Raw genomic sequence first — 11,100 nt, forward strand, 5'->3', positions numbered from 1 at the left:
TTTTATTCATAAACATCCCGTGGCCTATTCAAAGACCAAGCAGGCGAACATTTACCTAACTATTAGTTAATTAATGAAACTTGTTGCAGTTTCGAGATGTTCGCCATCAAACTTGTCGTAAAAATGTACCGTTCTTCCCTCCCTTGATCCGAGCAAGGACATTCAATAAAGTTTTGTCTCTCTCTCTCTCTCCACTTTATTTTTTTTCTTTTTTACCAAGAATGCCAATTTATGCACTGAAGTAACTGCAATGCCAATGCATTTCGCCGAACAATTTGGTAATGAATATCTCGAAACTAGCGTAATCCCATGAAATCGATCGAAATGGATACGCATTGCAATCTATGCGGCCACAATTCGTAAATTTGATGCAGATCCAGCCCTCGTGTCGGAATCAGAGAAACCGAAGCTTTCGTGAAGCGGTCAAATAAATGCCCTGCAATCGACTATACGTATTCAGGATAGTTTTGAACTATCGCGATTACCTGCCTGCCAGTGAAGGCGGCAAGACGCTAAGCGGTTGAACAAACGCTATAATTTTGCCCATTTCATTCCTGCATCTTTGGCACAAAGGAAATTGGTGCGCGTGCATGGGACCTGGCGCACCCGTACTGCGCAATTTGACGCACCGGCGATCATCTCAAAAAGTGGACGTTAGCACACGTAGAAGTATGCGTGCAATAACGGTCAAATGGTTAGAGCATCGGAACGCCGGTATTGGCGTTAACGGCGTCGCACATCCAAGGCTGCATGAGATGAGACCAACGGAAAAACCGTCGACCCTTGATTTCTACTTCGACGAAATATAAACAGCGTGCCGGAAAAAAACCATACTACACGCCTCTTATATAACGGCTGAAGAATTCCGAGAGGGCCAGTGTTGCGTAAGAATTTCCAAAGTACACAATTAAACTACGCACTTGAAGCTTTCGGTACACGTCACTGATAAAGTGAAATGCGTCCTGAAATATGAAATGCGTCCTGTTTTTTTGGTACTTGCCAGAAGCGGGAATACTTTGTAAGCGTTTCTTATAACACATAAACAGCCGAAAACGAGAGTGTGTCGATTTTCATTTCGCCACTAATTAACACACATCCACTTGAAAGGTGGCCTGCATATCGCCCGTCACATTCCTGACATATTCTGAGGATATAAACTTTGTGAGTTTTCTAGTTTTTTCAGAAAGCCGTGAACACCGGCTTGTGAACGTTTTTGAGCGCTTCTAGCCGAATGAACAGCCTCACTCTAACAAACAAAATAAAGAACAAAATGCAAATAAATAAAATAACAGAAAGTGATTGGTAGACATCTGAACGTGAACTTCCTACTTTTTTTTTTCTTTTTTGTACCGGAGCCATGCCGACACCAAACCCAGTAAATTTGTCATCCTTGAGGGAAACTCCCGACATTCTAGACTTACCTGATTTCTGTGCTTGCAGTCGCTTTAATGTCTTCAGACATTAGAGAGCCCGGAGAAGGCGGAGCGAAGTTTCTCAGTACTCTACGAAGTAAAGTGCGTCAAGCACCGATAGCGTGATGCCTCACAAAATAACAGCGCCGGCAACGGCGCGTGAGTGGCCTTCATCCGGTAACCATGTGCTCCATCATTTCGGCCACGGCATCGTGTAGCGGGATGCATGCACAAACAAAAAAAAAAAAAGAAAAGAAAAAGAAAGAAAAGGGAAAGAAAGAAACAAACAAAAGAAAGAGAAAGCAAAAGAACGTTTTCAGCAAACGAAGCGCCACTGTGCCCCTCAGTCGGGCCGTGACGGAGGGCGACTTCACAGGACTGAGGCTGCGGCGACACCTGGCGACCCACCACCCAGACAAACGGGTGGCACTGGGATGCCCCCCACGACCACTCCCCCAGCGAGGCCTGGCTCGCAGGGAGACCTCGCTCCTTCTCCGGCTCCGCATCGGCTGCAGCTGGACGGCAGCACGCAGCTACCGACTGGGACGAGCGACGTCCCCGGCCTGCAGCTCCTGCGGGGAGCCGGAGACGATCGAACATCTCCTGCTGGCCTGCCCGGCGTACCTCCAGCAGCGGGGCCCACTCCTGCAGGAGTTCCGCCGCCTGGGCCTCCCCTGTGGCAAGGAGGAAGATCTCCTCTTCCCCGGCCGACACCACCTTTCTGCACTTCGAGGCGTCGTGGAGTTCCTTGACTCGTCAGGGCTCTCCGCACGCCTCTAAGGACATTTCTACAAGCGGGAAGGCCTCACGGCCTCCCACTCCACCCCGGGCCTGACCGGCCTGGCACAACACCCCTGCAGACTCTGCGGCACGCCAAGGCCTTCCATCTCGGCCTGATACGTGCCGCCTATGCCTGCCGGTTTTGCTTCGCCCAGCCATGGCGTCTCCACTCTATCCCTTCTTTCGCTCCCACTTACCCCTCCCCGTTGGCGCTGAGCCGTGCTCCCTCAAGGGCTGCAGAAGATAGCGCCAACCTTTCCCTTTCCCTCAAGAACCACTTACCAAACGAAGCGTTTTCGACGCACGCTACAGTCCACGTCTTCAACGAGGTTCCGTTTCTTTTTCTGTAACATGGTAGGGGTACGCTAAGTACTTATACCTTCTTCTAACATTTATCACTCGGGCTTTTCTTGACACGTATAGTACACTGCCGGTCTGCCACAAAGAGCATGGCTAAGCAGGATTCGTGGCCAGGAGGTAGACTCGCAAATGGAATGCCTCTGTTGCCTCAGCTGGAAATATGTTTAGCAGAGGCTGCTTAACTTTTGTGCGTTCCTATCGTTTAGCAGTGGTTGATTTTTTATTGCGATAGCAATTATATGGACACTCAAAAGCAGATTTCTGCCGTCGGCGTCGCCGTCGCCGTCGCCGTCGCCGTCGCCGTGAGGTTCCGTATGACGTCAATAGAGATGAAATCGTCGCCGCGCGCCGAACGCTGTATGTGCGAGTTTTCACTCGCACATACAGCGCGAGGGGCGCGCGCTTTCACGGGGAGTGAACGCACGGCGGAGAACAAACGCGCGTTCTGCGCCATGCTCCCTTAAGGGCTGCAGAAGTAGGCGTCTCTTTCCTCCTTTACAATCACCATATATGTAGAGCAAACGCGCCTTCTTCCGATGCGCGAGAGGCCGTGGGGGAGGGGGGGAAGGGGGAGGGAAGGGAGGCGACGTTTAGCTGCGGCACCAAGTGCCTATTTATATCAGAGGCTCCGGCAACAGTCACCAACGCCGCACGCATTTTGAGCGAACGCGGGCAAAATGCCGACGGCGTCGACAACAGTTCGGCGCGTTGCCGGTGCTGCTGCATGTCCAAGTTTATACAGCTGATAAAGCTAATATCATTACTCCGTATATCTCTCTACAAATTTGCTATCGCAATTGATGCTTCACCTTTCAGGTGAAACTGCGACAACTTTTTTGTTTTAACGTGATTTGCTCGCCTCTACCATGCTGGCCTTCCGCGGCATACTTGAACAAAAATGAGTAAATTGTGGCGCAGCTGCCTACACTTTGATACGAATTGAGGGCTTCCAATACAAGAACATGAACTTGAGTACAAGAACTTCAGCAGAAAAAAAAAAAGTTGTCGCAGTTTCGCCTGAAAGGCGAAGCATCAATTGCGATAGCAAATTTGTAGAGAGCTATACGGAGTAATGATAGTAGCTTTATCAGCTGTATAAACTTGGACATGCAGCAGCACCGGCAACACCCAGAACTGATGTCGACGCCATCGGCGTTTTGCCCGCGTTCGCACAAAATGCGTGCAGCGTTGGTGACTGTTGCCGGAGCCTCTGATATAAATAGGCACTTGGTGCCGCAGCTAAACGTCGCCTCCCTTCTCTCCCCCTTCCCCCCCCCCCGCCCCCCAAGGCCTTTCGCGCGTCGGAAGAAGACGCGTTTGCTCTACATATATGGTGATTGTAAAGGAGGAAAGAGACGCCTACTTCTGCGGCACTTAAGGGAGCACGGCGCAGAACGCGCGTTTGTTCTCCGCCGTGCGTTCACTCCCCGTGAAAGCGCGCGTCCCTCGCTCCCTTTCACTCGCACATACAGCGTTCGGCGCGCGGCGACGATTTCATCTCCATTGACGTCATACGGAACCTCACGGCGACGGCGACGGCAGAAATCTGCTTTGGAGTGTCCATATAATTGCTATCGCCATAAAATTAAATTATGGTATTTACTGTACCAAAAAAGTTGTCGCAGTTTTACCTGAAAGGCGAAGCATCAATTGCGATAGCAAATTAGTAGAGAGCTATACGGAGTAAGGATAGTAGTTTTATCAACTGTATAAACTTGGACATGCAGCAGCACCGGCAACACGCAGAACTGTTGTCGACGCCGTCGGCGTTTTGCCCGCGTTCGCTCAAAATGCGTGCGGCGTTGGTGACTGTTGCCGGAGCCTCTGATATAAATAGGCACTTGGTGCCGCAGCTAAACGTCGCCTCCCTTCCCTCCCCCTCCCCCCCCCTCCCCCACGGCCTCTCGCGCATCGGAAGAAGGCGCGTTTGCTCTACATATATGGTGATTGTAAAGGAGGAAAGAGACGCCTACTTCTGCAGCCCTTAAGGGAGCACGGCGCAGAACGCGCGTTTGTTCTCCGCCGTGCGTTCACTCCCCGTGGTGGTGGGTGGGTAAACTTTATTTATTCACGACAGAATCATGTGAGGGGGGGGAGGGGAGAAAGGGAAGCAGGACGACGATGGGCCCTCAGGCCGCTCTAGATGGCCGGGCACATTTGTGCTTCGGCGACCCCTCTAGCCCAGCCCACTGTCCGAAGCTGTAAACCCGGTTGCGAGCTGCGCAGAGCAGCCTCCCATCGCTCCTGGTGTTCTGACCCTCACCACGGGGGCTTGGGCTTGTTCGGGCAATTTAGAAAGATGTGGGCAAAGTCAGCTCTGGTGCTAGGACACAAGTGGCAGTGAGGAGAGGTTTCCCCGTGTGTAATAATCGACAGAATGAAAGGGGTCGTAACTGTGGCTGTTTGAAGTCTTCGCCACAAAGCCTGGTCACTTCTGGGAAGAGATTTATGCGGCGGGGGGGTAGATTAGGCGGGAATTTCTGTGGAACAGGGTGAGGTCATGGTAGCTGAGGAGTCGATCTCTTGCACTGCGAGACGAAGGCGGGTCGCTCTCAGCCCGGTTGACGAGTGCTCGGGCCTGGGTGTGAGCGGCCATGTTGCCTGGGTGTTGCGCGCGCCCCTCGCGCCCTTTCACTCGCACATACAGCGTTCGGCGCGCGGTGACGATTTAATCTCCATTGACGTCATATGGAACCTCACGGCGACGGCGACGGCGACGCCTACGGCAGAAATCTGCTTTTGACTGTACATATAATTGCTATCGCAATAAAACAACACAAGGGTGTTATAGTTCGTATGTGCCACCTTTGCATGGTGGTGTTACAATGTCGGCAAAAAGGTCATTAGCACGCAAATAAGCATGCTTAAAAGAGGCCACAGTGTGGGACTATAGAATAGTTTCAACCACCTTGTGTTTTTTAACGTGCTGCTTAAAAAGCACGGTATACGAGTGTCTTGCTTTTCTCCCGCATCGGAATGTGACCCCTATGGCCTCGAATTGAATCCTCGACCACGAGTTCAGCACCAGAATGGTATATTATAGACGTGGAGATGCCTGCGCGACGGGTGTGCAAGAATGCCTGCCATCGGGCAAAACGTAGATTATTAGATAGGGATTGAACTAGGAAATGATGAGATTAAGATTAAGGGCATAGGAGGGAGTACACTGATAGAACACTGTATTATCTTGTAGACTGCTGTCAGAAGTCAATTCGTTCTGCAGGGGACTATATAGGTGAAAGATGGTGTTGGCTGCGCAGTAGTCAATGGGTTGCTGCCTCTCATGATTTCTGCACGGTCATTGTCCTGATCGGCAGAGTGCGTGGAAGGCAGGTTAATAAACGCCAACAAAATTAACTTCATTTAAGTTCATTACGACAGTCGACCGGATCGCGTAGCCTGGCCAATTTATTCACTATATACATATCTGCATATGCAAGAGAGCGAACGCTACTACGAGTCACACAATAGCATGCTGATGTTACAAACGCGAGTGGCTAGGCCGCACCGCAGTGAACGGGCAGGCGTGGACCAGCAAAATACGTGCGTTTATTCCAAACACGTTAACTTATAGAAAAAACGGGGTTCGGGAGAAGGAAGCAACAAAGTAACGAAGCATGCGCAACCGCAACTTCTGCCTTACAGATTGCGACAGCTGAGTGTGTGTTTAGAAAAGCTTTTATTGCGATAGCAATTATATGGACACTCAAAAGCAGATTTCTGCCGTCGGCGTCGCCGTCGCCGTCGGCGTCGCCGTCGCCGTCGCCGTCGCCGTCGCCGTGAGGTTCCGTATGACGTCAATGGAGATGAAATCGTGGCCGCGCGCCGCCGAACGCTGTATGTGCGAGTGAAAGGGCGCGAGGGACGCGCTCTTTCACGGGGAGTGAACGCACGGCGGAGAACAAACGCGCGTTCTGCGCCGTGCTTCCTTAAGGGCTGCAGAAGTAGGCGTCTCTTTCCTCCTTTACAATCACCATATATGTAGAGCAAACGCGCCTTCTTCCGATGCGCGAGAGGCCGTGGGGGAGGGGGGGGAAGGGGGAGGGAAGGGAGGCGACGTTTAGCTGCGGCACCAAGTGCCTATTTATATCAGAGGCTCCGGCAACAGTCACCAACGCCGCACGCATTTTGAGCGAACGCGGGCAAAATGCCGACGGCGTCGACAACAGTTCGGCGCGTTGCCGGTGCTGCTGCATGTCCAAGTTTATACAGCTGATAAAGCTAATATCATTACTCCGTATATCTCTCTACAAATTTGCTATCGCAATTGATGCTTCACCTTTCAGGTGAAACTGCGACAACTTTTTTATTCTAATAAAAGTCGATACTAATATTGGGAAGTACGATGAAAGCGAAGAGTGCATTATTTGGAAGTCACTTGGCGTTCTCCACGATCACATATACAAAGAACTAAGCGCTATATACGCGGTACGTTTTAACAGAAATGTGCGAGCCCACGCGATCTCACAAATATATGCTTACTCACACCAATAGAAATATGCATTTCCACACGAACAAAGTATGTACAGACCGACTTACTAGGGAACTCCCGAGTTACTATCCGCACGCTGCAGGCAATGCTAGGCCTTGCGAAACCCTCCGTATGGTGCAGGTTAGCGCAGAAATGTTTTTCGTGATTAAATAATAAATAAGAACATAAAAGGCATGCATATATATATATATATATATATATATATATATATATATATATATATTGTTGACTGTGAGGTATCCATAAGGCACATGGACCTGTTAATATATTATTGCATGACAACGAACGGCCGCATTACAGATGACTAGCTATAGCTTAATATGTGGGTTAATAATTAGTTAAAGGTTGATAAGTGAAACTTTCTTAACTACTCCATTATGCACTTGGATTTTCAATATCAATTTTGTCCACGTTTTCGAGTAATCCAGTTCAATAACTAGGTTTGTGCTACATGCCAAAAGTTATTAAGAGCGGAGCTCTTTAATCCGGGCGTAATGTGTCTGCTGAATCCAAAGAACCCCCTCGCCGAGCGATGAGTCACCTGGGTTGCCTAGCAACCCCCTCGTGGTGTGGCGTGTGCTTTGCCTCCTCTCCGGCCGTGCACATGTTGCCTTGACATGGGACGTTAGGGAGAGGGAAGGAGAACATGCGTGCGGGACGCGCTGTGCACGGGAGAGAGAAAGAGAAAATGAGAGCGAGAGCGAGAGAGAGAAATTGTAGAAGTACTATCCCGGGCTTTAACGAGGCAACGCGCAGAGCTGCTGCCGACGCCGTTGGCGTTTCCCCGCGTTCGCGCCGAACGCGCGGTGTCCGTGACTGTAGCAGGCGCCTCTGGCGGCGGCTCGGCAGGTTTCGACCAGCCACGCCCCGGCAAGTTTGGAGGCGCAGCTTGGCCGTCACGTCACCGGGGAGTAAAGCTCGGAGCCGCCGCGACGGCGGCAGAACTCTCGTTTACCCGGTGGCTCCGTGCCCTGTGGCGAGCACATATACCCTTCACATGGGACGACCAAAAAAGATCCGGACACCCGAAGAAGCCGCTCATCTTGAAGCGCGTCGCGCGGCCAAGCGAGAATCTGCGTGTCGGCGGCGAGCCGATTCAGAATACCGTGCCAGCACTTAGCATTTCCTAGCAAAACTTAGCCAAGCCTAGTAAAACCTGGAAGCAGCTGGGTCGATCACCAACTCCGCTGTTTACTCCAGCCTTGCACTACTAGTGCAAGCTGCCCACGTTTTTTTTTAAATTCTGGTATAAGTTTACAACAAAATTGGGTATAGTCGATCTGTATCGGAGGCGCAGCAGTAGTGGCGTACGTGAAACGTCTTGCGCGTGCTGCTGATGGTGTATATAGGCAATAGGTTACAGATAGTGACGTGACCAAATACACAATGGACATTTATTCACGCATTACAAAGCTTACACGCTTAAAGGGACAATAAAGGAAAATATTAAGTCGAGCTAGACTGTAAGATTAGGCATCTGTGACAACGAATTCGTCATTCGCAGCTAGAACAGAGCTTTTTTGTAAGCGGGAAAATGACGAAAATAGAAAATCGGAGTGGCGCCACCTGTTGTAGACTACGGTACCTCTCACGTGACGTCAGCAATGACTGATTCATAGAGAGTTGGATAGAGGGAGGTCACGTGGAGATTACGTCAATTCGTCCGTTTTGGCGCGGGCGGTTCAAATTGAGGAACGGCAGTGGACCCTTTGGCGTCAATAGTGTACGTAACAACGCGATATATTGTCAAACAGAAAACGACGATATGCTTCTAGACGAATAATCTATCGATCTATCTCGACTTAATATTTTCCCTTGAGTGTTACATTAACTTATCATACAGCTATACTGGGCATCCTACGGTCGAATCTTGCCGTCGTGCACACAGCTCCCTATTCGAAGTGGGCCCGCCCTGGTCAAAGGTGGTGGGTGCGATTCGCCATCCCTTATTATTGCGGCCCGAGTCTTCCAACGCCATTTCTGGACCCTACCTGTCGAACGCGGGGCGCCAAAGCCGAGCAACCGCCAAATGTGTGCAACAAATTGCGCCCTTGTAAGCCCCGTAACTCCCGATGAGTACAGGGAGAGAGTTTTATGAATCATAGCATCCGCGTCAGGGCGAGCTCTTTCAAAACGCGACCACACTTCCGCTCGAATCCACACACGTGCAGCTGAGCCTGCGCCTCGGTGAACGTCGCGTGCGAGGCTAAATTTAGCTGTGATTGCGACATGCGTGGCGCGACCATGGTGGCATGTGCGCACACGACGCATGCATGTTCGAGTAATGGCTTCTTTCTTCTACACTACAATACCAAAGAGAGAGAAAAAGAGAAGTCATATAAGGGAAAGGCAGAAAGGTTTACTAGGCTGAGCCTGGTAGGCTGCCCTGCACTGGGGAAGGGGGAAAGGGGGTTGAAAGAAGAGAAGGAAGAGAGAGGTTCCACTTCGCACTGTTACACACACAAGCGTTCATCGCTGAGTCAGTCACAGGCGGTCATACAGGCTTGATCATTTCAAGAAACGCAGCAGCGCTTTGTGGCTTTGTGGAATTGCACGTAGTGCAACGTGTGGGTACAATGGTTAGAAGATATAAATGATATAGATATTCATAAACGAGTATAAACAATTTTATAGCAAGCAAACCCCTATATGCAGAGTGAGTGAGTGAGTGAGTGAGTGAGTGAGTGAGTGAGTGAGTAAACTTTATTGTAAAATAATTTATTCAGCTGGCCTCATGCGAAGCTTCTATGGTCGGGGCCCCTATTTCAGGGCTCCGCTGGCTTCCGCAAGCCTATTAGCTCTTCTGACCAGGAGGATCTGGTCCTCTAGGTCTGAGCTTGCCAGCAATGCCTCCCACTGATCTCTATTTGGATTTGGTATGTGAGGTTCCTATATCAGAGTGAACTGAAAAATGTTTCAAGTAAAAAACAACCCAGATATTTTCCTCAGGGGCCACATTACTTGCATAGCTCGAATGGCGGCTAGCTGGCGACTTGCATGGGTTTGTGGGTGCATATAGTGTATTTTGTGCTAAAGATATATACTCTCTTGGCCGTCCTTGCAAGCGAAATTCAACGATAACCTATCTGCACACTCGCACATGTGCCATACGGCACACAGATAAGTAATGCACTCGAGGTTTGACTAGTAAATAAAAACGGTTGCTCTACACAGTGCTAATTATTCACAAACGTCGCCTATGGAGACGCGCATTATGCATTCCGTGGTCGCGTGCGCACTTTATACGTGAAAGCTTTGGCCGTGCAGCATGGTTTGCTGATAGGTGAACTTCTCGTGTAGCAAGTGCGGAAGTCAGAAGGACATTATAAGTTGCTTCCAGGGGAAAAGTGGTAGGAGAGAACGCAACAACAGTTTATCTGCAATAAGCGAGGTGCGCGCAATATCGCAGTAGAAATCTACCAGAGACTTGGAAGAATGCTGAAATACCAAAGTATTAATAATCCAAGAGAAAGGAAATGTCGAGCACATACCCAGACATTCTGGACATTGCCCCTATGGTCATCTCTAGTACTTCTCTGCAATGCACTATGCATTGTAACTGATTGACGCGTGTTAAAAAAATATAAAATTATCTCTATTAAAGAATGGCAAAATTTCAACTACTTTCAGTTCGCAATGTCGAGAGGGCCTTCTAACAACATACGCATTTTGAGGCACTTAGTCCTACTTCCCTGTTGCGTTATAGCAGTGTTTTGGTCCCGACTAAAACACTACTATAACAAGGTATTCGCGATGCTAGGTGTGGAAGTATAAAGGTAAGGATCAGCGGAGAATATCTCAGGAGCCTGCGGTTTGCGGATGGCATTTTCGTCAATTTTGTGACGACTTCCAAGTTGGTGATTGAGGTTCTTGTTTCATGCATGGTCCCAACGCGAAACAAACGAGATTCAAAGTGAAGACGCAGACACCGCAATACTCTTTGTTCCACATTTGATTTCGCGCTGTTAGCATTAATCAAGGATCAAGCAACCAACCATCCCGCCCAACATTACCTATGACACAGAACTTGAACTGACAAATTCAAAGGGTAGGTTT

The sequence above is a fragment of the Dermacentor silvarum genome, chromosome 4 (genome assembly GCF_013339745.2).
Source record: "Dermacentor silvarum isolate Dsil-2018 chromosome 4, BIME_Dsil_1.4, whole genome shotgun sequence".
NCBI lineage: Eukaryota > Metazoa > Arthropoda > Arachnida > Ixodida > Ixodidae > Dermacentor > Dermacentor silvarum.